Below are 20,844 nucleotides of genomic sequence, written 5' to 3'. Positions count from 1 at the left end.
CATTACTCTCCGTTAACTTGACAGGCAGGTGAATCAATATATCACTTTATGACATTTTACTGGTAAGGACAAAAACTGCTAATAAAACATCTCTGTCATAGATTTGTCTCTTCTGTTTCTTTCTCTCTCTCTCTTCTCAGGCTTTGCTCATGTCCCAGTTTTTTTTGCTAAGCTTTGATGTAAATAAATAAATATCTTTCAGCTGCTGTTTTCTCATCTATGTATCTATTGGCTACTTTTATTGGCTCTGTATCAATCTCCTGCTTTTCCTGCACTTAGCTACTTTCTTTCACTTCTTATCCCCCTGTAAGGATTATCTGTTCCTGCTCTCCTCAGACTCAGGAAGATTTAGGTCCCTCATGGCTGTCGTGTGCTCCGGGCGAAGGTTTTCTCTCTCCCTCAATGGAGATCTGGATAGCCTCTCGCCGCTCTGTGCCACGGCCCCTCTCAGCTGCACAGTGCCTGTCCTCTCTCCTTCCTCGCCACTGCCAGACTGCACCACATGCCCCCTCGCGCAACCAATAGGAGTGCACGCGCAGTGGCGGCGCCAGGGGGGTGCTTGGGGGTGCTCGAGCACCCCCTAGAATTGTCCAAGCACCCCCAAAGCACCCCCTGGAGTGAACTGACTTCAGGCGTCTAAAAGACGCCAAGTCAGTTCACACACCGGCAGCACGGAGCAGCAGGCAGGGCTACGGTAAGATGGCCGCCCGGAGCCCTGTTCTGCAGACTTCGGGCGGCCATTTTCCCGTAGCCCTGCTCTCTGCATGCAGGCAGGAAGTCTCGTCGTGACGTCGGGAAGGAAGAGGATCGTGGGCGCGCGGGCGCTGCGCGCCACAATGAGGTCGGGACTCGGGACGGGAGGTCGGGAAAGAAGGTCTTCTGGCTGTAGGTGAGTAAATGGGTTTTTCTTTTCTTTTTCAGGTGATGCGGATTGTGCATATTGGGGTCATATCTGCTACGGATTGTGCATATTGGGGTCATATCTGCCACGGATTGTGCATATTGGGGTCATATCTGCCACGGATTGTGCATATTGGGGTCATATCTGCCACGGATTGTGCATATTGGGGTCATATCTGCCACGGATTGTGCATATTGGGGTCATATCTGCTACGGATTGTGCATATTGGGGTCATATCTGCTACGGATTGTGCATATTGGGGCGATATCTGCTACCGATTGTGCATGTTGGGGTCATTTCTGCTACCGATTGTGCATATTGGGGTCATTTCTGCTACCGATTGTGCATATTGGGGTCATTTCTGCTACCGATTGTGCATATTGGGGTCATTTCTGCTACCGATTGTGCATATTGGGGTCATATCTGCTACCGATTGTGCATATTGGGGTCATATCTGCTACCGATTGTGCATATTGGGGTCATATCTGCTACCGATTGTGCATATTGGGGTCATATCTGCTACCGATTGTGCATATTGGGGTCATATCTGCTACCGATTGTGCATATTGGGGTCATATCTGCTACCGATTGTGCATATTGGGGTCATATCTGCTACCGATTGTGCATATTGGGGTCATATCTGCTACCGATTGTGCATATTGGGACCATATCTGCCACCGATTGTGCATATTGGGACCATATCTGCCACCGATTGTGCATATTGGGACCATATCTGCCACCGATTGTGCATATTGGGACCATATCTGCCACCGATTGTGCATATTGGGACCATATCTGCCACCGATTGTGCATATTGGGACCATATCTGCCACCGATTGTGCATATTGGGACCATATCTGCCACCGATTGTGCATATTGGGACCATATCTGCCACCGATTGTGCATATTGGGACCATATCTGCCACCGATTGTGCATATTGGGACCATATCTGCCACCGATTGTGCATATTGGGACCATATCTGCCACCGATTGTGCATATTGGGACCATATCTGCCACCGATTGTGCATATTGGGACCATATCTGCTACCGATTGTGCATATTGGGACCATATCTGCTACCGATTGTGCATATTGGGACCATATCTGCTACCGATTGTGCATATTGGGGCCATATCTGATAACGATTGTGCATATTGGGGCCATATCTGATAACGATTGTGCATATTGGGGTCATATCTGCTAACGATTGTGCATATTGGGGTCATATCTGCTACCGATTGTGCATATTGGGGCTATATCTGATAACGATTGTGCATATTGGGGCCATATCTGATAACGATTGTGCATATTGGGGCCATATCTGATAACGATTGTGCATATTGGGGCCATATCTGATAACGATTGTGCATATTGGGGCCATATCTGATAACGATTGTGCATATTGGGGTCATTGGACGTGTTTTTTGTTAAAATCTGCTCACATTACGTGTATTTTCTTGAGAAAACCTGCACAATTATGTGAATTTTCAGGGAAAAGGGTCACCAAAACTTGGGCCCTCTGTCTTTGCGTTGCACTTTTAAAGGGAACCCGAGGTGAGAATAATATTGAGGCTGCCATATTTATCTCCCTTTAAGCAATACCAGTTGCCTGGCTGCCGTGCTGGTCCTCTGCCTCTTATTCTTTCAACCATAGACCCTGAACAAGCATGCAGCAGGTCAGGGGTTTCTGACAATATTGTCAGAACTGACAAGATTAGCTGCATGGCTTGTTTCTGGTGTAATTCAGTTCACTACTACAGCCAAATAGATCAGCAGGGCTGCCAGGCAACTAGTATTGTTTAAAAGGAAATAAATATGGCAGCCACCATATCACTCTCACCCTGGGTTCACTTTAAATTACAGTTAGCCCCGCCCTCATCCGGTCATGACCACGCCCATTTTTTCGCCGCGGCGCGCTTCGCGTGCCGCAGGTTGTGGCCACACCCATTTTTGGCGCGGCGCGCTTCGCGCGCCGCAGGTCGTCAGCTCCCCCGGAAATTGGTCCAGCACCTGCATAGCACCCCCTAAAAAAATTTCCTGGAGCCGCCACTGTGCACGCGTACTCCCTTTCTTCCCAGCACACAGCAGCGCCACCTCTAATTCACCTGCCAGTCTGCTACACCAGCCTATGTCAGCAGCACAAAAAGAAATCAAAGCTGCTGACCAGGCAGCATTTTAAATATATAAATATAAATATATGCCTACTCCGTCATGGAACGATCCTCCGGTCCCCGCAGGAGCTCAGTTTCGGTGACTAGGCCAGTTGATGGCCATTACACCTGCGCAACATCCTTGATCATGCATGCGCAAGGCGCTGCCGGCGATGGGAGCGTGATCGAGGTCGCATGTGCCCAGTGCCACACAGGCGCAGCGGCCATCGACTGGCCCAGTAAAGGAAAACGAAACTGAGCTGCTGCGGAGATCCAAGGATCGTTCCATGACGGCGCGGTCACAGGGCGGCTGCACGGGGCTGGTAGAAGCCCCAAGTAATTCATTTTTTTTTTAACGGTTCAGTTTAGGTTCCCTTTAAAGAGGAACGTGGCCCTGATCATTTTTCCGACAAGCCCTCTTCATAGGTACGGTAAGTATTTCCTTTTTGACACGAGGTTCGGCTCGTGTACACTTTAAAGCAAAAGAAAGTTTGTTTTGGAGTGGCTGAATCAATCCTGGCCTCAATTTCTAGAATTATTGTGAAAGAATTTTAAGCATGTACTTCATGAGAGTAAGCCTTGCAACATTCCTGAGATGAAGTAAGATGGAATCCATTTCTGACACACACAGGACTGAGATGAAGTAAGATGAAATAGGATGGAATCCATTTCTGACACACACAGGACTGATCAACAGTTATTTAATTGCAGCTATTTCAGCTCAAGATGGACACAACAGCTACTGAAAATGCTGCAAACACTTGTACTTGATTGTCTAACCATTGATTGAAACAGGATTTATTTTTCTTTTCAAATGAACTAATAATCAGAGGCTTAAGTATACTTTTACCACATACAAATACATAACTTTGGATCATTTGTTAAATTAAATTGTCACAGTATAATTTAAGACTTGTGGAAAAAAACAGATCACATTTTAGTTATATTTGAACATCTGTGAAACATTTTGCATGTTCCATATTTTTGCACAAACACCACTGTACAGTTACATACTGTAGTTATTTGGGTTGAAAAACGATATACGTCCATCGAGTTCAACCAGTGGAATGCGAAAGTTTGGACAACGTTGTTAATCGTCATGGTTTTCCTGTATAAATCGCTGGTTGTTACTATAAAAAATGTCAGTTAAATATATCATATAGGACACACACACAGTGATATTTGAGAAGTGAAATTAAGGTTATTGCATTTACAGAAAGTGTGCAATAATTGTTTAAATAAAGTTAGGCAGGTGCATAAATGTGGGCACTGTTGTCATTTTATTGATTCCAAAACCTTTAGAACTAATTATTTGAACTCAAATTTGCTTGCTAAGCTCAGTGACCCCAGGCCTACATACACGGGTGAATCCAATTATAAGAAAGAGTATTTAAGGGGGTCAATTGTAAGTTTCCCTCCTCTTTTAAATTTCTCAGAAGATTAGCAACATGGGGGCTCAAAACAACTCTCAATTGACCTGAAGACAAAGATTGTTCACCATCATGGTTTAGGGGAAGGATACAGAAAGCTGTCTCAGAGATTTCAGCTGTCTGTTTCCACAATTAGGAACATATTGAGAAAATGGAAGACCACAGGCTCAGTTCAAGTTAAGGCTCAAAGTGGCAGACCAAGAAAAATCTCGGATAAACAGAAGTGACGAATGGTAAGAACAGCCAGGGTCAACCCACAGACCAGCACCAAAGACCTACAACATCATATTGCTGCAGATGGAGTCACTGTGCATTGTTCAACCATTCGGCGCACTTTACCCAAGGAGATGCTGTATGCAGAGGACTCATTTTCTCTGCCCACAGCACAAACAGAGCTGCTTGAGGTATGCTAAAGCACATTTGGACAAGACAGCTTAATTATGGAATAAGGTGCGGTGGACTGATGAAACTAAAATTGAGATATTTGGGCATAACAAGAGGCGTTATGCATTGAGAAAAAACAACACAGCATTTTAAGAAAAACACCTGCTACCTACAGTAAAATATGGTGGTGGCTCCATCATGCTGTGGGACTGTGTGGTCACTGGTCAGTGAAGGGACTGGGAATCTTGTCAAAGTTGAGGGACGCATGGATTCCACTCAGTATCAGCAGATTCTGGAGACCAATGTCCAGACCCCGTGCGCTGCCTGGCCAATCAGTGCCAGGCAGCGCCGAGGGGTTCTTCGGGACTCCCAATGACGTCCCGACGTCGTGACGTCGGTGACGTCATCCCGCCCCGTCGCCATGGCGACGGGGGAAGCCCTCCAGGAAATCCCGTTCTTTGAACGGGATTTCCTGATCGCCTATCGCCGGAGGCGATTGGCGGGCCTGGGGGGATGCCGCTGAGCAGCGGCTACATGATTTTAAAAAAAAAATAAATAAAAAAAACTGCTGCGCTGCCCCCTGGCGGAATTTCTCATACCGCCAGGGGGGTTAACTACATGTATAGCACTATACACTACAGCTGTTTATTATAAATGCTGTCACATTATAGCTGCGTGTGTTTGCAATCGGATGAATTATTTCTTGTTAATTCCACTGGAACATAGGGCAGGTGAGACATTCATTCAAATTTGTTTGTCTTAGCCCAGGCATGGGCAAACTCGGCCCTCCAGCTGTTACGGAACTACAAGTCCCACAATACATTGCAGGAGTCTGACAGCCACAGTCATGACTCATAAAGGCAAATGCATTGTGGGAGTTGTAGTTCCGTAACAGCTGGAGGGCCGAGTTTGCCCATGCCTGTCTTAGCCTATTGTGTTGCGTACATACAAAAAGGGCGCCTGGAAAAAAGGGCGCGGGATGTAGCCGAAATTATAAGTTTTTATCTAAAACAATATTTTTTGTTTAGGGCTTATAAATGAAAATCAAGTGCTAAATATGTTAAATAAACGGAAATGAAAGGGCAAAATACCGTCTATAACAAAAAACGATATTGGAAATGAAACAGCAAAATACCGTCTATAACAAAAAACTATATTTACACTTGTATTAAGCATAGTAATAAAATTGTAGATATTAATACTTAGTATTTTACTGCAAGTATACCTAACTGTACTCTCTCACAGATCTCTCCCTATCCCTAACCTCAAGATCCCCCCTTTGTGGAAATGTACATAATTTAATAAATTGTATATATTACAAATATTGTACTGTAACTATACCTAACCCTAATCTCTCGCAGAACCCTGCCTGTACCTATCCCTAACCCCTAGACTCCTCTTGTGGAGCCTAACACTAACCACCCCCCTGGTGGTGCCTAACTCTAACTGTCCCCCCAGTGGTGCCTAACCCTAACCACCCCACCCCCCTGGTGGTGCCTAACCCTAATCATCCCCACTGCACAAACACCCTTAGACACATATAAACAATAATATATTTAATCCTTAAAATACTTCACTACAAATAACATGAATAGAATAATTTATATATTTTTAATAGAATAAATAGATCCGAATAAATATATAATAAATAAAATCACATTAAAAATATTATAAATAGAAAAAGTTATATATGTATAATAGAATAAATAGCCTTACAATCACGTACACATTAAAAATCTTAAAATAACGGTAATATTAAAAGCGATATACTATTATTATAATAATCTGAAAACTATAATCAACGAATTATAATTCTGAATACAAGGTTAATACCAAAAGCGATGTATTTTAATACAATAAGGTTAAAAAAGATATTTAAGCATTATACAAAATGAATATAAAAATGAATTTTAAAAGCATTAAATAAGTATAAATGAAAATTTACTTGTTACACTCCTGAAAGTGAAATTTAAAAACGAAAAAATAAGCAAAAACTCCTGGAAGCAAAATTTAAAAAAGAAAATATAAGTAAAACTAAAGTCAAACCCCCTTCGTAAATGATATTTGTAATAAACCTTATTCTGTACGAAAAATTTGTCAACACGATCCCTGCAACCGATATTTTCCCCTTTTTGTCCATTAGCCATATGCGTCCTTTTTTTCTGCTTCCTATTGGGTTCACCTCTTTACAGCTCTTTTTGGCACTTCTTGATTCTCTCTCTCTGGCCTAGTGCACACCAAAAACCGTTAGCAGATCCGCAAAATGCTAGCAGATTTTGAAACGCTTTTTCTTCTTTTTCTGTAGCGTTTCAGCTAGCGTTTTGCGGTTTTGTGTAGCGTTTTTGGTGTAGTAGATTTCATGTATTGTTACAGTAAAGCTGTTACTGAACAGCTACTGTAACAAAAAACGCCTGGCAAACCGCTCTGAAGTGCCGTTTTTCAGAGCGGTTTGCGTTTTTCCTATACTTAACATTGAGGCAGAAACGCATCCGCAATCCAAAATCTGCAGCAGCCCGGGAGTATGTGTTTCTGCAAAACGCCTCCCGCTCTGGTGTGCACCAGCCCATTGAAATACATTACCCTAGCGGATCCGCACCCGCAAGCGGATCGCAAACCGCAGCAGAACCGCTCTGGTATGCACTAGGCCTCTCTCTCTAATGTTTTTCAAGTCATCTTTGACCAGTCTAGTTTTTGAGAATCTTGTGAATTCCAACCCAGAGCTGTTTTTATGGATCCATGATGTTTATGTAATAGGTGTGCTATCCTATTAAATTTTCTCTTTTTAATCTTTGTTTCTATGGTCTGTTGGCATGATACTTGCAACAAAACTTTATGCAATATAATATCTGACCAAATTTACTTCAGAATTCTATGGAATTGGGTAACGGCTAGCAATGGTGTCTCGCAAGACTCAGTACTCTGTCCAGTTCTCTTCAATAAACATATTAATGACCTAGCAGTAAATATTGTCATCTTTGCACATGATACAAATATATGTAAAATCATTAATACTCTGCAGGATAAGGTTACGATTCTTGGTAATGCCAATTGCAATTGGAAGGAAACAATTGGAAAGAATCAATCAGTTCCATTCAGTGGGGAAAATAATTATTTGATCCCCTGCTAAAATTGTAAGGTTGCCTAAATGAACAGTTTGTTGTTTTTATGGGTTTTTTTTTTTTTATCGTAATGGAGAGTGACAGAATTTCAACCAAAAATCCCCCCCAAAAAACTACATAAAAGTTATACATTAATTAATATGTCACTAAGTGTTTGATCCCCAAACAAAACATGATATAGTACTTAGTGGAAAAACCTTTGTTGGCCAGCACAGCTGTAAAGTGTTTCTTGTAGTTGGTCACCAGGGTTGCAGAGGAGGTATTTGGCAGTTGTCCAGCAACCTTGGTAGGAAAACAGCTGCAAAGAAAAATGTTTCAACTTTCATGCTTGATTGTGGGGTTGGTGTTCTTTGAAATGTACTCATTATACTTGTATATCTGTTCTAATGATGACTTTATGGTCCTTATGGTAATCTGAGGTGGTCAAACAAAGTGGCTTTTGGTACCCTGACACCAGCTTTGGTTGCCTTGTGGATGATCCTGCTCTGTGCCAAAGCACTCAATTTTGGTATCAACTGACCACAGTCTTCTCTAAATTACTTTTCACTGCCAAACTTAAAGAGAATCTGTATTGTTAAAATCGCACAAAAGTAAACATACCAGTGCGTTAGGGGACATCTCCTATTACCCTCTGCCACAATTTTGCCGCTCCTCGCCGCATTAAAAGTGGTTAAAAACAGTTTTTAAAAGTTTGTTTATAAACAAACAAAATGGCCACCAAAACAGGAAGTAGGTTGATGTACAGTATGTCCACACATAGAAAATACATTCATACACAAGCAGGCTGTATACACCCTTCCTTTTGAATCTCAAGAGATAGTTTATTTCCCCCTGCAGCTATCTTCCACTGAAGTGTCAGGCTGTTTCTTCCTGCAGAGTGCAGACAGCTCTGCCTGTATGTAATTCCTCAGTATGTGAAAGCCCAGCCAGCTCAGCGGAGGATTTATCCAGCTTGTAAAAGATAAGAGAGAAGAGAGAAGCTGCCCTAATCTAAATAATACACAGGCAGTGTGCAGAGAGGGGCCTGGAGAGGGGAGATGCATCACAGAACCACAACACTGAAGAACGTGGCAGCCTTCCAGACACAGGCTGACAAGTCTGACAAGAGAGAGATAAGTTGATTTATTACAGAGATGGTGATAGTAGAACGTGCTGCAGTAAGCCAGAGCACATTAGAATGGCTTTTGGAACTTATAGGATGATAAAAAACAGGATGTAATTTTTGTTACGGAGTCTCTTTAAGGCATGCCTTTGCATATGCCTTCTTGAGCATTGGGGATATTCTGGGTGTTGCAAGATTTCAATCTATTATGGCGTAGTGCAGAGTTGGGCAAACATTGTGATTTGTGGGCCATATAGTGATCTTACATTTGACAGAGGGGATGGACCAGTATAGGTAGCTGTAGGTAGGCATAATTAGCCCCCTATCACAGTATAGGTAGCCAGTTTCCTACAATATACACATAATGCGGCATGATTGCCACACGAAATACACATAGTTCGGTATAATTTCCCCCCAAAATACACATAATTCAGCACCATTTCCTCACAAAATACACATAATGGGGCAGCAGTTTCCCCAAAGTACACATAACGTGGCATTAAATCTTGCCCTGCATCAGGGGGTCAGAAGAAATAGCCAAATAGGCCATAGTTTGCCTACCCCTGGTATAGTGTGTTAACAAGAATGTTCCTGGTGACTGTGGTCCCAACTGCCTTTTTGATCATTAACAATCTCCCCCCATGTAGTTGTGGGGTGATCTTTCACCACCCTCACCATTCTCATGATTATCTACATTCTACGCCCCATGAGGCAAGATCTTGCATGGAGCTGCAGACTGAAGGCAAATGATGGTCATCAACCATTTCGGAATAGCTGCACCAACAATTTTCACCCGCTGACCAAGATTTTTGCTAATGGTCTTAAAGCCCATTCAATCATTGCGCAGGTCTACAATCTTGTCCTGTATGTCCTTCAACAGCTCTTTGTTCTTACCTGTGGTAACCGAAAGTTTGTAATGGAAGGAACATGTGGACATATGTGCTTCATGCACATAATGAGTTGAGATCAGGAGTATCTGTAATTGCTTGTAATCTGTGTGCCACGTGGGCACATAACCTGTGGGAGCCAGAATTATGTCTAGGTTGTGGGCGATCAAATACTTATGTCACATGCATACAATGTACAGGGTGGACCATTTATATGGATACACCTTAATAAAATGGGGATGGTTGGTGATATTAACTTCCTGTTTGTGGCACATTAGTATATGTGAGGGGGGAAACTTTTCAAGATGGGTGGTGACCATGGCGGCCATTTTGAAGTCGGCCATTTTGAATCCAACTTTGAATCCATTTTATTAAGGTGTATCCATATAAATGGCCCGCCCTGTACAACTGTTAATTAAAGTGTACTAGAGATGGCAGATATTAAAAATTATAAATAACTGGGGCTTCCTCCAGCCCCATTCAGGCTAATTGTGCATTCGCCATCCACCTCCGCTGACTGTAGCCTCCGCAATCCGTCCCTGTAATCTGTTCAGGCGGCTCATGCGCAGTCCATCTGGGTAAAATCCCCGTCACGCTCCCGCAGCCAGGAGTGTTCTGCACCTGCGCAGAAAACTCCAGCTGACGGAAGTGCAGCCGGACACACACACGTGGTCAGGCTGCGCATGCGCAGTATGCGGCAACTACCAGAGTTAGCGGGATGGATTGTGGTGGCTACAGGTGGAGGAGGACGGCGAGGTCACAAATAGCCTGAACTGTGCTGGAGGAAGCCCCAGGTATGAATCATTTTTTTTTTATATCTGCCATCTCAGGTTTCCTTTAATGTGTATTTTTTTTTCTGGATTTTCTGTCTTTTTCCATTAAAATGGCAGTACCATAAAAACTGCAAACTGTTCATTCATAGGTGAGACATGTGCATGAAAAAAAGGAGACAGGAAATTTGGGTGCCCAATTTCAGCAAGCAAAATATCGGTGAATAATACTGCTTTTTTACAAGTAAACCTAACCCTATTTTCACACAGAACCCTCCCTCTACCTATGCCTAACCTTACCCTCCCCCGTCGATGCCTAGCCCTAAATCTCCCCCCCCCCCCCCCGAATGCCTAACCTTAACCGATCTCCCCCTAACCTTAGGATCAAGAAGATCGTGGAGGTGTCACACCTTACCCAAGGAATGGGTGCATAGCCTGTAGGTGCTAAGCCAAGGCACCCGGTACATCAACAGTCAAGTATGGATTCAGGCTAGCACACCGACTTCAAGATGCAAACAATTCTGTTTATTGCTTCATCAGCACATATGCATTGACAATTGTTTCGGGGCCACGGCGGGTCCCCTTCTTCAGAGAGTGCAGATAAACATTACACCACAAAGTGCTCATAACATATATACCCCTAACATTAAAGACACCCCCCCCCCACGCTTAACCTTAAAAACTCCACCCCCACACCTAATCTTAACCCCCCTCCTACAGCTAACCTTAAAGCATCCCCGCAGATGCCTAACCTTAACTGCCCCCCCCCCCCCCTCCCCGCAATTCTCCCACAAAAATGGTATCAGTTAATGCATGACATTTTAGTCGGGACCAGGGCCGCCCTCAACGAAAAGTGTGGCTACAAATTATTTGAGGTACAACAAAGGGCTTAGATGCATAGTGGCAATAGGCACACTGTGAGTGCAACCTACTTGGGGTGGGGGGAGTCTCTGTCCCCCTGTGGTTTTTTCGTTTTCCTGGAGTTGGCACATTCCTGTTTGTAGTGTGGTGGTCACAATGAGGTTTCTATTTTGCTGGCCCATTCATGTGTTATGTGCAGTACATATACAGTACTGTATCTTCTAGGGTGATTGAAGAGTCCCTGTGAATATAAAGCTGATATCGATCGTAAGACGATGAGATCTGAGCGCTGCTTTTGTTTTAACTATACAAATAAGTTGTAGCTGCACTTTTCATATTTATCAACTGCCAAAATTTTATACTTTAACCAATATTTTCTACGGATACCAATGAGGCGCCCAAACTTCCTGCTTCTGGTGGGACGGGTTAGTATTAGGCATAGGTGGTGGTGGTGGGATATTGTTAGGCTTAAATGCGGGGTAGTGGAAAGTATAGGTAACAGAAGCTAATAGTAAGATATTGGTAATTAGGGATAGTCACTGAGATTCAAATAATTTGGAGATGATGCAGCATTATGCAGCTTGCATATGAACTAGGCAAATCCTGTAAGGGTTAAGGGACAAAAAGTAGTGATAATAAAAATTGCACCCTGCAATTTTTGTCAGAGTACCAGAAGTATGTAAAATATGCGGATGAATTATACACAAAGGTGGGTTGCAGAAGGTGGAGATGTATATCCCCAACTCCACTCGGGTGACCAGACGGAGCTGGTAATGGTCACACTCTTGACAAAAAGCAAACCTCAGTTGACCTAAATTGGTCAAAGAGGGTTGATCCCCCTCCAAAAGGAGGGTGAAGGCACAGGATAAAGGGGAAAGAGGCACCCAGAGAAGATAAAATGTGTTAAAAACAAATAAAATGAAAAAAGTGAGGTGGCTTACCTCAATGAAGACAAATTCACGTATTAATACAATTTTATTGCACTGGCAACACGTTTCGTGGGTGCATACCCACTTACTCAGGCCAAATAGCAGTGCCTAATAGTGCTTGTAGCCACAAATAAGGCACCTCTACTAGATGTATTGTACTCTCCACAAGTGGTGTAACAATTCCTGCCCCCCTCCCCTGCAAAACTTTTGGGGCCCCCCTAATGTTCACACCCCTTACCTTGGTGCCCTTCACGGTCTGAGGCCCATCTCACAAGGGCCATAAAACAAGTGTGGCCATCATGATCGTCACACCCATAGCAAGCGTAGCCACAAAAGCACCTGATCGGAAGTATAGTCCCCTGTATCAGAGGAAGGGAAGGTTAGTAGTTGGGGCCCCCTCAGCTCTGCCCCCCCCCTGGGATCGCAGGTGCTGCAGCCCCTCTAGTCACGCCCCTGCTGTACACATTTTGATCTCAGTAAGTTTTATATAGTAAATGAAGAGAATTCTGTTCCTAGCAGTTTCCATGTCTTATTCCCTCAGACTGAAGCTAAATCCTGATGTAATTTCCTCCCTTACTTTTCTCCTCCAATCTGCAGTGTCATCTCTGGCTTAAACACATGTGAGCACAGCATCAGGTTTCAGCTCAGCAGCTTCACACTGAAGTGCCCTCAGCCAATCAGATAGGAGCATGAATGTAGGAGGGGTGGTGACAAGCTCCCTTCTTCGGTGATGGCGAGAGAATAGAGCCTGGCTAACTGAAATAAGATATTTACAGCAGAAACATTTCTGAATAGGTTGGAGGGCTTGCAATGCAGGGTGAGATTCCTGGAAGCATTATAAACACAGTGTAGTGAGTACAGGGGATTTGGTTTTGTGGCTGACGGATTATCTTTAAAGTGGACCTGAACTCTTGCACATGACAGAAGGAAAACATAAAAATGCACCCTGTATGGATTTAGAGCATTTAGCCTGTTTAATTCCTAATTATTTTTGTTTAACGTTTATTATGCTGTTGTGTATCTTTCAGAGCATAGAGGACATCCTGAGTTCAGGTCCACTTCACGAGTGTCTGCATATATGACCAAACAGAACAAAAGCTTATAAAACTAGCTTCAGGCACAGGAATTTTTCTAGTTGTTGGCAGGCACTCTAGTAGCACAATTTCCTTTTATCTGTGTAGATTTTTCTTCATTAGCTGATGTAAAGTACAGTAATTCACCTTAACCACTTGAGGACCGTGGGCTTTACCCCCCTTAAGGACCAGGCACTTTTTTTCCATTCAGACCACTGCAGCTTTCACGGTTTATTGCTCGCTCATACAACCTACCACCTAAATGAATTTTGGCTCCTTTTCTTGTCACTAATAAAGCTTTCTTTTGGTGCTATTTGATTACTGCTGCGATTTTTACTTTTTATTATATTTATCAAAAAAGACATGAATTTTGTCAAAAAAATTATTTTTTTAACTTTCTGTGCTGACATTTTTCAAATAAAGAAAAATTTCTGTATACATGCAGCACGAAAAATGTGGACAAACATGTTTTTGATTAAAAAAAAAAACCCATTCAGCCTATATTTATTGGTTTGGGTAAAAGTTATAGCGTTTACAAACTGTGTTTCATGAGGGGCTAGAATTCCAGGATACTATAAATACCCCGCAAATGACCCCATTTTGGATAGAAGACATCCCAAAGTATTCACTGAGAGGCATAGTGAGTTCATAGAAGATATTATTTTTTGTCACAAGTAAGCGGAAAATGACACTTTGTGACAAAAAAAAAAAAGTTTCCATTTCTTCTAACTTGCGACAAAAAAAATTGAAATTTGCCACGGACTCACCATGCCCCTCTCTGAATACCTTGAAGTGTCTACTTTCCAAAATGGGGTCATTTGTGGGGTATATTTACTATCCTGACATTTGGGGGGTGCTAAATTGTAAGCACCCCTGTAAAGCCTAAAGGTGCTCATTGGACTTTGGGCCCCTTAGCGCAGTTAGGCTGCAAAAAAGTGCCACACATGTGGTATTGCCGTACTCAGGAGAAGTAGTATAATGTGTTTTGGGGTGTATTTTTACACATACCCATGCTGGGTGGGAGAAATATCTCTGTAAATGACAATTGTTTGATTTTTTTTTACACACAATTGTCCATTTACAGAGATATTTCTCCCACTCAGCATGGGTATGTGTAAAAATACACCCCAAAACACATTATACTACTTCTCCTGAGTACGGCGATACCACATGTGTGGCACTTTTTTGCACCCTAACTGCGCTAAGAGGCCCAAAGTCCAATGAGTACCTTTAGGATTTCACAGGTCATTTTTGTTTCAAGACTACTCCTCACAGTTCAAGGCCCCTAAAATGCCAGGGCAGTATAGGAACCCCACTAATGACCCCATTTTAGAAAGAAGACACCCCAAGGTATTCCGTTAGGAGTATGGTGAGTTCAAAGAAGATTTTATTTTTTTGTCACAAGTTAGTGTAAATTGATTTTAATTGTTTTTTTTTCACAAAGTGTCATTTTCCGCTAACTTGTGACAAAAAATAAAATCTTCTATGAACTCACCATACTCCTAACGGAATACCTTTGGGTGTCTTCTTTCTAGAATGGGGTCATTTGTGGGGTTCCTATACTGCCCTGGCATTTTAGGGGCCCTAAACCGTGAGGAGTAGTCTTGAAATCAAATGTCGCAAAATGACCTGTGAAATCCTAAAGGTACTCATTGGACTTTGGGCCCCTTAGCGTACTTAGGGTGTAAAAAAGTGCCACACATGTGGTGCCGCCGTACTCAGGAGAAGTAGTATAATGTGTTTTGGGGTGTATTTTTACACATACCCAGTGGTGCTCACCGGCAGGTCGTGATCACGCTTACGCGTGGATTCACAACCATTTTGACGCATTCCGCCTCGGACACGCTAAGCCGTGAATAGATTATCAACCACGAAAATCTGCTTCGGCTTCGCGTGAATGCGGACAGAAATCCGCATTCACGCTCGTGAAACCCGGCGCTGAAGTCGTGGTTAGCGGAAATGCGTCAAACTATGCGGAAGTGACACATTGCAGGTCAATCAGAGGGCCCCAGCCAGGCCCTAGCAACCAATCACAGGAGGGGAGCTATGCCCTCCCCTCCTGAATATAAAGCGGCGGCCATGATGGAAAAGCTCTGTCCTTGCTAGACTGTGGTGCTGAGAGGATTTTCTCCAGGCCATTGTTGTTTGAGCAAGTGCATTTATTGTGTTAAAAACAAAGCGTTTTTTTTGCTAACACTGCTCTTATACTGTACACAGTTAGCTAGTCAGTGAGTGATTGCTGTAGTTAGTTGTAGTCAGTGTAGTGTAGTGGGAGTGTGGGAGTCTAGTGATTATTTAACTGTGTGTAGTGCAGGCAGGTTCAGTGCTGCAGTGTAGTCAGTGTAGTGGGAGTGGGAATTATCTGTGTGTAGTGCAGGCAGGCAGGTTAGTGCAGCTGCAGTGTTCACTTGTATATTCCAGTGACAGTTATACACTTGTACTATTTGCAGGCAGCCAGTCACACCGCTGGCGCCGCCACTCTCTGCCAGCGCTGTTCATTCATTCTGTCAGTGACCTTGTGCCGTGCCCAGTGCCCACTGCTCGCTCGCTTGCATATAAGCATCTCATTACACACTTGTATATAATTTTTCAGTGACAGTTATACACTTCACTTGTACTATTTGCAGGCAGCCAGTCACACCGCCGGCACCGCCACTCTCTGCCATCGCTGTTCATTCATTCTGTCAGTGACCTTGTGCCGTGCCCAGTGCCCACTGCTCGCTCGCTGGCATATAAGCATCTCATTACACAGTGTGACATCCTTGTGTGCCCACTGCATCCTTCAGTGACCTAGTTGTATATCCAGTGCCCACTGCTGTGCCCACTGCATCCTTCAGTGACCTTGTACTGTGCCCACTGCATCCTTCAGTGACCTAGTTGTATATCCAGTGCCCACTGATGTGCCCACTGCATCCTTCAGTGACCTTGTACTGTGCCCACTGCATCCTTCAGTGACCTAGTTGTATATCCAGTGCCCACTGCTGTGCCCACTGCATCCTTCAGTGACCTTGTACTGTGCCCACTGCATCCTTCAGTGACCTAGTTGTATATCCAGTGCCCACTGCTGTGCCCACTGCATCCTTCAGTGACCTTGTACTGTGCCCACTGCATCCTTAAGTGACCTAGTTGTATATCCAGTGCCCACTGCTGTGCCCACTGCATCCTTCAGTGACCTAGTTGTATATCCAGTGCCCACTGCTGTGCCCACTGCATCCTTCAGTGACCTTGTACTGTGCCCACTGCATCCTTCAGTGACCTAGTTGTATATCCAGTGCCCAATGCTGTGCCCACTGCATCCTTCAGTGACCTTGTACTGTGCCCACTGCATCCTTCAGTGACCTAGTTGTATATCCAGTGCCCACTGCTGTGCCCACTGCATCCTTCAGTGACCTTGTACTGTGCCCACTGCATCCTTCAGTGACCTAGTTGTATATCCAGTGCCCACTGCTGTGCCCACTGCATCCTTCAGTGACCTTGTACTGTGCCCACTGCATCCTTCAGTGACCTAGTTGTATATCCAGTGCCCACTGCTGTGCCCACTGCATCCTTCAGTGACCTTGTACTGTGCCCACTGCATCCTTCAGTGACCTAGTTGTATATCCAGTGCCCATTGCTGTGCCCACTGCATCCTTCAGTGACCTAGTTGTATATCCAGTGCCCACTGCTGTGCCCACTGCATCCTTCAGTGACCTATTTGTATATCCAGTGCCCACTGCTGTGCCCACTGCATCCTTCAGTGACCTTGTACTGTGCCCACTGCATCCTTCAGTGACCTAGTTGTATATCCAGTGCCCACTGCTGTGCCCACTGCATCCTTCAGTGACCTTGTACTGTGCCCACTGCATCCTTCAGTGACCTAGTTGTATATCCAGTGCCCACTGCTGTGCCCACTGTATCCTTCCGTGACCTAGTTGTATATCCAGTGCCCACTGCTGTGCCCACTGCATCCTTCAGTGACCTAGTTGTATATCCAGTGCCCACTGCTGTGCCCACTGCATCCTTCAGTGACCTTGTACTGTGCCCACTGCATCCTTCAGTGACCTAGTTGTATATCCAGTGCCCACTGCTGTGCCCACTGCATCCTTCAGTGACCTTGTACTGTGCCCACTGCATCCTTCAGTGCCGTTGTACTGTGCCTGGTGCATCCTTCAGTGACCTTGTACTGTGCCCACTGCATCCAGTGATTCGTTACTAGCAACATGTCTGGCAGGGTTTCGCGGCGTGAGAGGAAAGGGAGTTCAATTGCCTCAGCCACTTCTGGGACTGCTCCACGTCCAGGGAGAGGACGCCCAGCTGTACGTGGCCGTGATGCATCAGAAAGGGGGGCAGCAAAGCCTGGGCCGAGTCAGCGGACGCCATTGTCCAAATATTTTAAAGTTTCTGGTCCCCGTGTGGTGGTTGAGCAAATGGAACCTGACGTACTCATGGACATCATGACTTCCTCCCAGACCTCTACTGTGAGCACCACTCCAAGCAGCAGCAGCAGCCAACGTCCCACGCTTGTTGTGACATCCACCCCAGCACCCACTGGTCAGCAGCCCTCCCAGGATGACAGTGTTCTGTCCCTCAGTCCGGCATCTGGGAACCTGCTGATGAAAGAAGCTCAGGACTTACTGGGGACTGATGTGGCAGAGATTGAGATCGGGCCACAATCACAAGCGTTGTTGAGTTCTGGTGATGAAGAAGAGGGGTCTGTGTCTGGGGATGTAGGGACAGAAGAGGAGGCGGGGGAGTCAGAGGAAGAGCTGGATTATGATGATGCTGCTGATGATGACGACGTTGTGGACCCTAACTATGTGCAGCCTGCTGAGTCCGTGGAAGAATGGTCAGAGGCAGAGCAGGATGACGAGTCACCTCGGCCTAGGCAAGGATATCGCCATATGTCAGGCAGGGGCAGGGGCATCGGCAGCAGTGGGCGTGGAGGAAGTAGACAGGACACTGCTTCAGCCGGCACCACCACCATGCAACCCCCGGCAACTACTACCATACATTGTTCCGCTGCACCCTCTGCTAGTGAGGGCCGCAGTAAATTAAAGTCACCAGTGTGGGATTGCTTTGATGAATGTACTGATGACAAAAGGTATGCGGTGTGCAGGTTATGCAGCAAAAGATTGAGCCGTGGGAAAAGTCTGAGCAAGATGGGTACCTCATCCCTCCAGGGCCACCTGAGAAGCCGCCACTGCCGCGAGTATGCGGAGTTTAAGAGGAAGCAGGCACTGCTGGCAGGGGTTCCTGAGAGCAGAAGGCCCACCAGCGCAGCATCATCATCCCTCCCTCAGGGTCGTGAATCCCCCACAGCAGCAGCAGTAGTAGCACGCAAGCGCTCTTCCACCTCGGCTACTCAGTACACAGACATTGAGGCTGGCAGCCAATGTTCGTCTCTCTCCTCTGTCTCCCCTGCATCCCAGCGTCGTCAGACCCTGCTGAGCGACACCTTTCAGGGTCTGACCAAGCCTCTGCCTCCAAGCCACAGGCGGATCCGCAAACTAAATGGCTTGCTGGCCCGGGCCATGGCATCACAGCTGCTTCCCTACTCCCTGGTGCAGGAGGGGAGCGCCATGCGGACGCTGCTGCAATTCGGCATCCCCGAGTGGCAAGTCCCCAGTCGCCACTATTTCAGCAGGAGCGCGATCCCAGCACTCCACAAGTTTGCGGTGGAAAACGTAGCCCGTTCCCTGGACTACTCTGTGGGCAAGCGGGTCCACGTGACCATGGACTCGTGCAGTAGCAGATTTGGGACACCGATGGAAGGGTCCTGTCACCACACTCCCTCTGCACCCGGAAAGCAAGCCCACCTCGGCAGCAGCAGCGCCAAGCCTCGGCACTGCCAAGCCCTTTTAAAATTGGTGACCCTGGGGAAGGAGAGGCTTACGGCCACCAACGTCCTGGCCGCCCTCAGGAAGCAGCAGCGGAGGTGGCTGACCCCCAGAGGCCTGGAAGTGGGGTATGTGGCAGCCGATAACAGGGCCAACCTGGTGGCAGCAGTGCAGCAGGGAAACCTCCAGCACATCCCCTGCTTGGCCCACGTGCTCAATCTTGTGGTGCAGCGCTTCTTGCACACCTACCAGGGGATGAGCGAGCTGCTGCAGGATGCCCGGGTGGTGGTACGCTTTTTCCGCCTGTCAGCCACTGCCTCTGCACTCTTGTCCACCTTACAGCAGCAGTATGGAAGGCCACAACACCGGATGATCATCGACATGCCAGTTCGCTGGAATTCGACTCTGGCCATGTTGGAGCGGCTGTGTCAGCACAGGCTGGCTCTTAGGGCCTACATGCTAGACCCAAGTGTCCCCAGCAACCAGCAAGTCCCCATGATTACTGCCACTCAGTGGACACTGATGCAGCAAGTATGCCTGGTGCTGAGTCCCTTCCTGGAGGCAACCAAGATGGTCAGTGAGGAGCGGGCCTCTGTGTGCCAGTGGGTGCCCTTGGTTTGTCTACTGGAGCAGGCAATGGACAATAAAATTGAGCGTGGGGATGAAGCCCTGAGGCAGTTGGAAGAACAGGAGCAGATGGCAGCACAGTCCAGCTCAGAGGAGGGCTCACAGCAGGTAGTGGAAGAGTTGGAGGTCCCTAACCTGAATGAGGAGGAGGAGCAGAGTGCAGCAGGCGTTGTACGTGGATGGCGGTTTGAGGAGGACAACGACATGGCACAGGAAGAGGACAGGCATGCGTTATGGGACAATGGCGAGGACGAGGAAGATCTTGCTGGCAGGGCCCACTTGTTTCCCATGGCTGTGCACATGTTGCGCTGCCTTCGCAGGGACCCCCGGGTGATCCAGATGCGTTCAAGGGAGGACATCTGGATTACCTTGATGCTTGATCCCCGTCTGAAGGGGAAGCTGGGAGACTTAATGACGCCATCCACCACCGAGCAACGCACAAGTGAGTTAAAGGAGGCCCTTCTGCGCAGACTACTGGAAGCATTCCCCCAGCCTTCCACCCCCACTGTAACTGCTCTGCCAAGCCAGCAAGAGGTGCCTGCCATTGCCACTAGCAGCACAACAACAACCACCAGCACCAGCAGCAGCAGCAGCAACTGGCGCCCCGGAGACCTGAAGAGCCTAAGCAAGAGCCTGTATGCAGTGCAGCAGCCCAGAACAGAGGTGCCCGCCACAGCATCCACCACCAACCAGCACAAGCAACGACTGACCACCATGGTGTCTGACTATATGGGGTCATCGAGTGGGCTCAATGACACCGACAGCCCCGTGGACCCCTTGGAGTACTGGGTCAA

The 20,844-nt window shown here is 46.1% G+C and overlaps 1 long non-coding RNA gene across 1 annotated transcript in view; it reads left to right on the top strand.

Annotated features, from left to right (window-relative positions):
* Positions 1-799: 799 nt before the first annotated feature.
* LOC137522632 (uncharacterized) overlaps positions 800-20,844 on the top strand; it is a 68,330-nt gene continuing 48,285 nt past the window's right edge. Inside the window, exon 1 of the long non-coding RNA XR_011022366.1 lies at positions 800-889. This is a non-coding gene — a long non-coding RNA (uncharacterized lncRNA). The remainder of the gene's footprint in view (positions 890-20,844) is intronic.

Source organism: Hyperolius riggenbachi, chromosome 6 (assembly GCF_040937935.1).
Source record: "Hyperolius riggenbachi isolate aHypRig1 chromosome 6, aHypRig1.pri, whole genome shotgun sequence".
Taxonomy (NCBI): Eukaryota; Metazoa; Chordata; class Amphibia; order Anura; family Hyperoliidae; genus Hyperolius; species Hyperolius riggenbachi.
The sequence above is the reverse complement of the archived record's forward strand: the minus strand, read 5'-3'. Positions and strand labels throughout refer to the sequence as shown.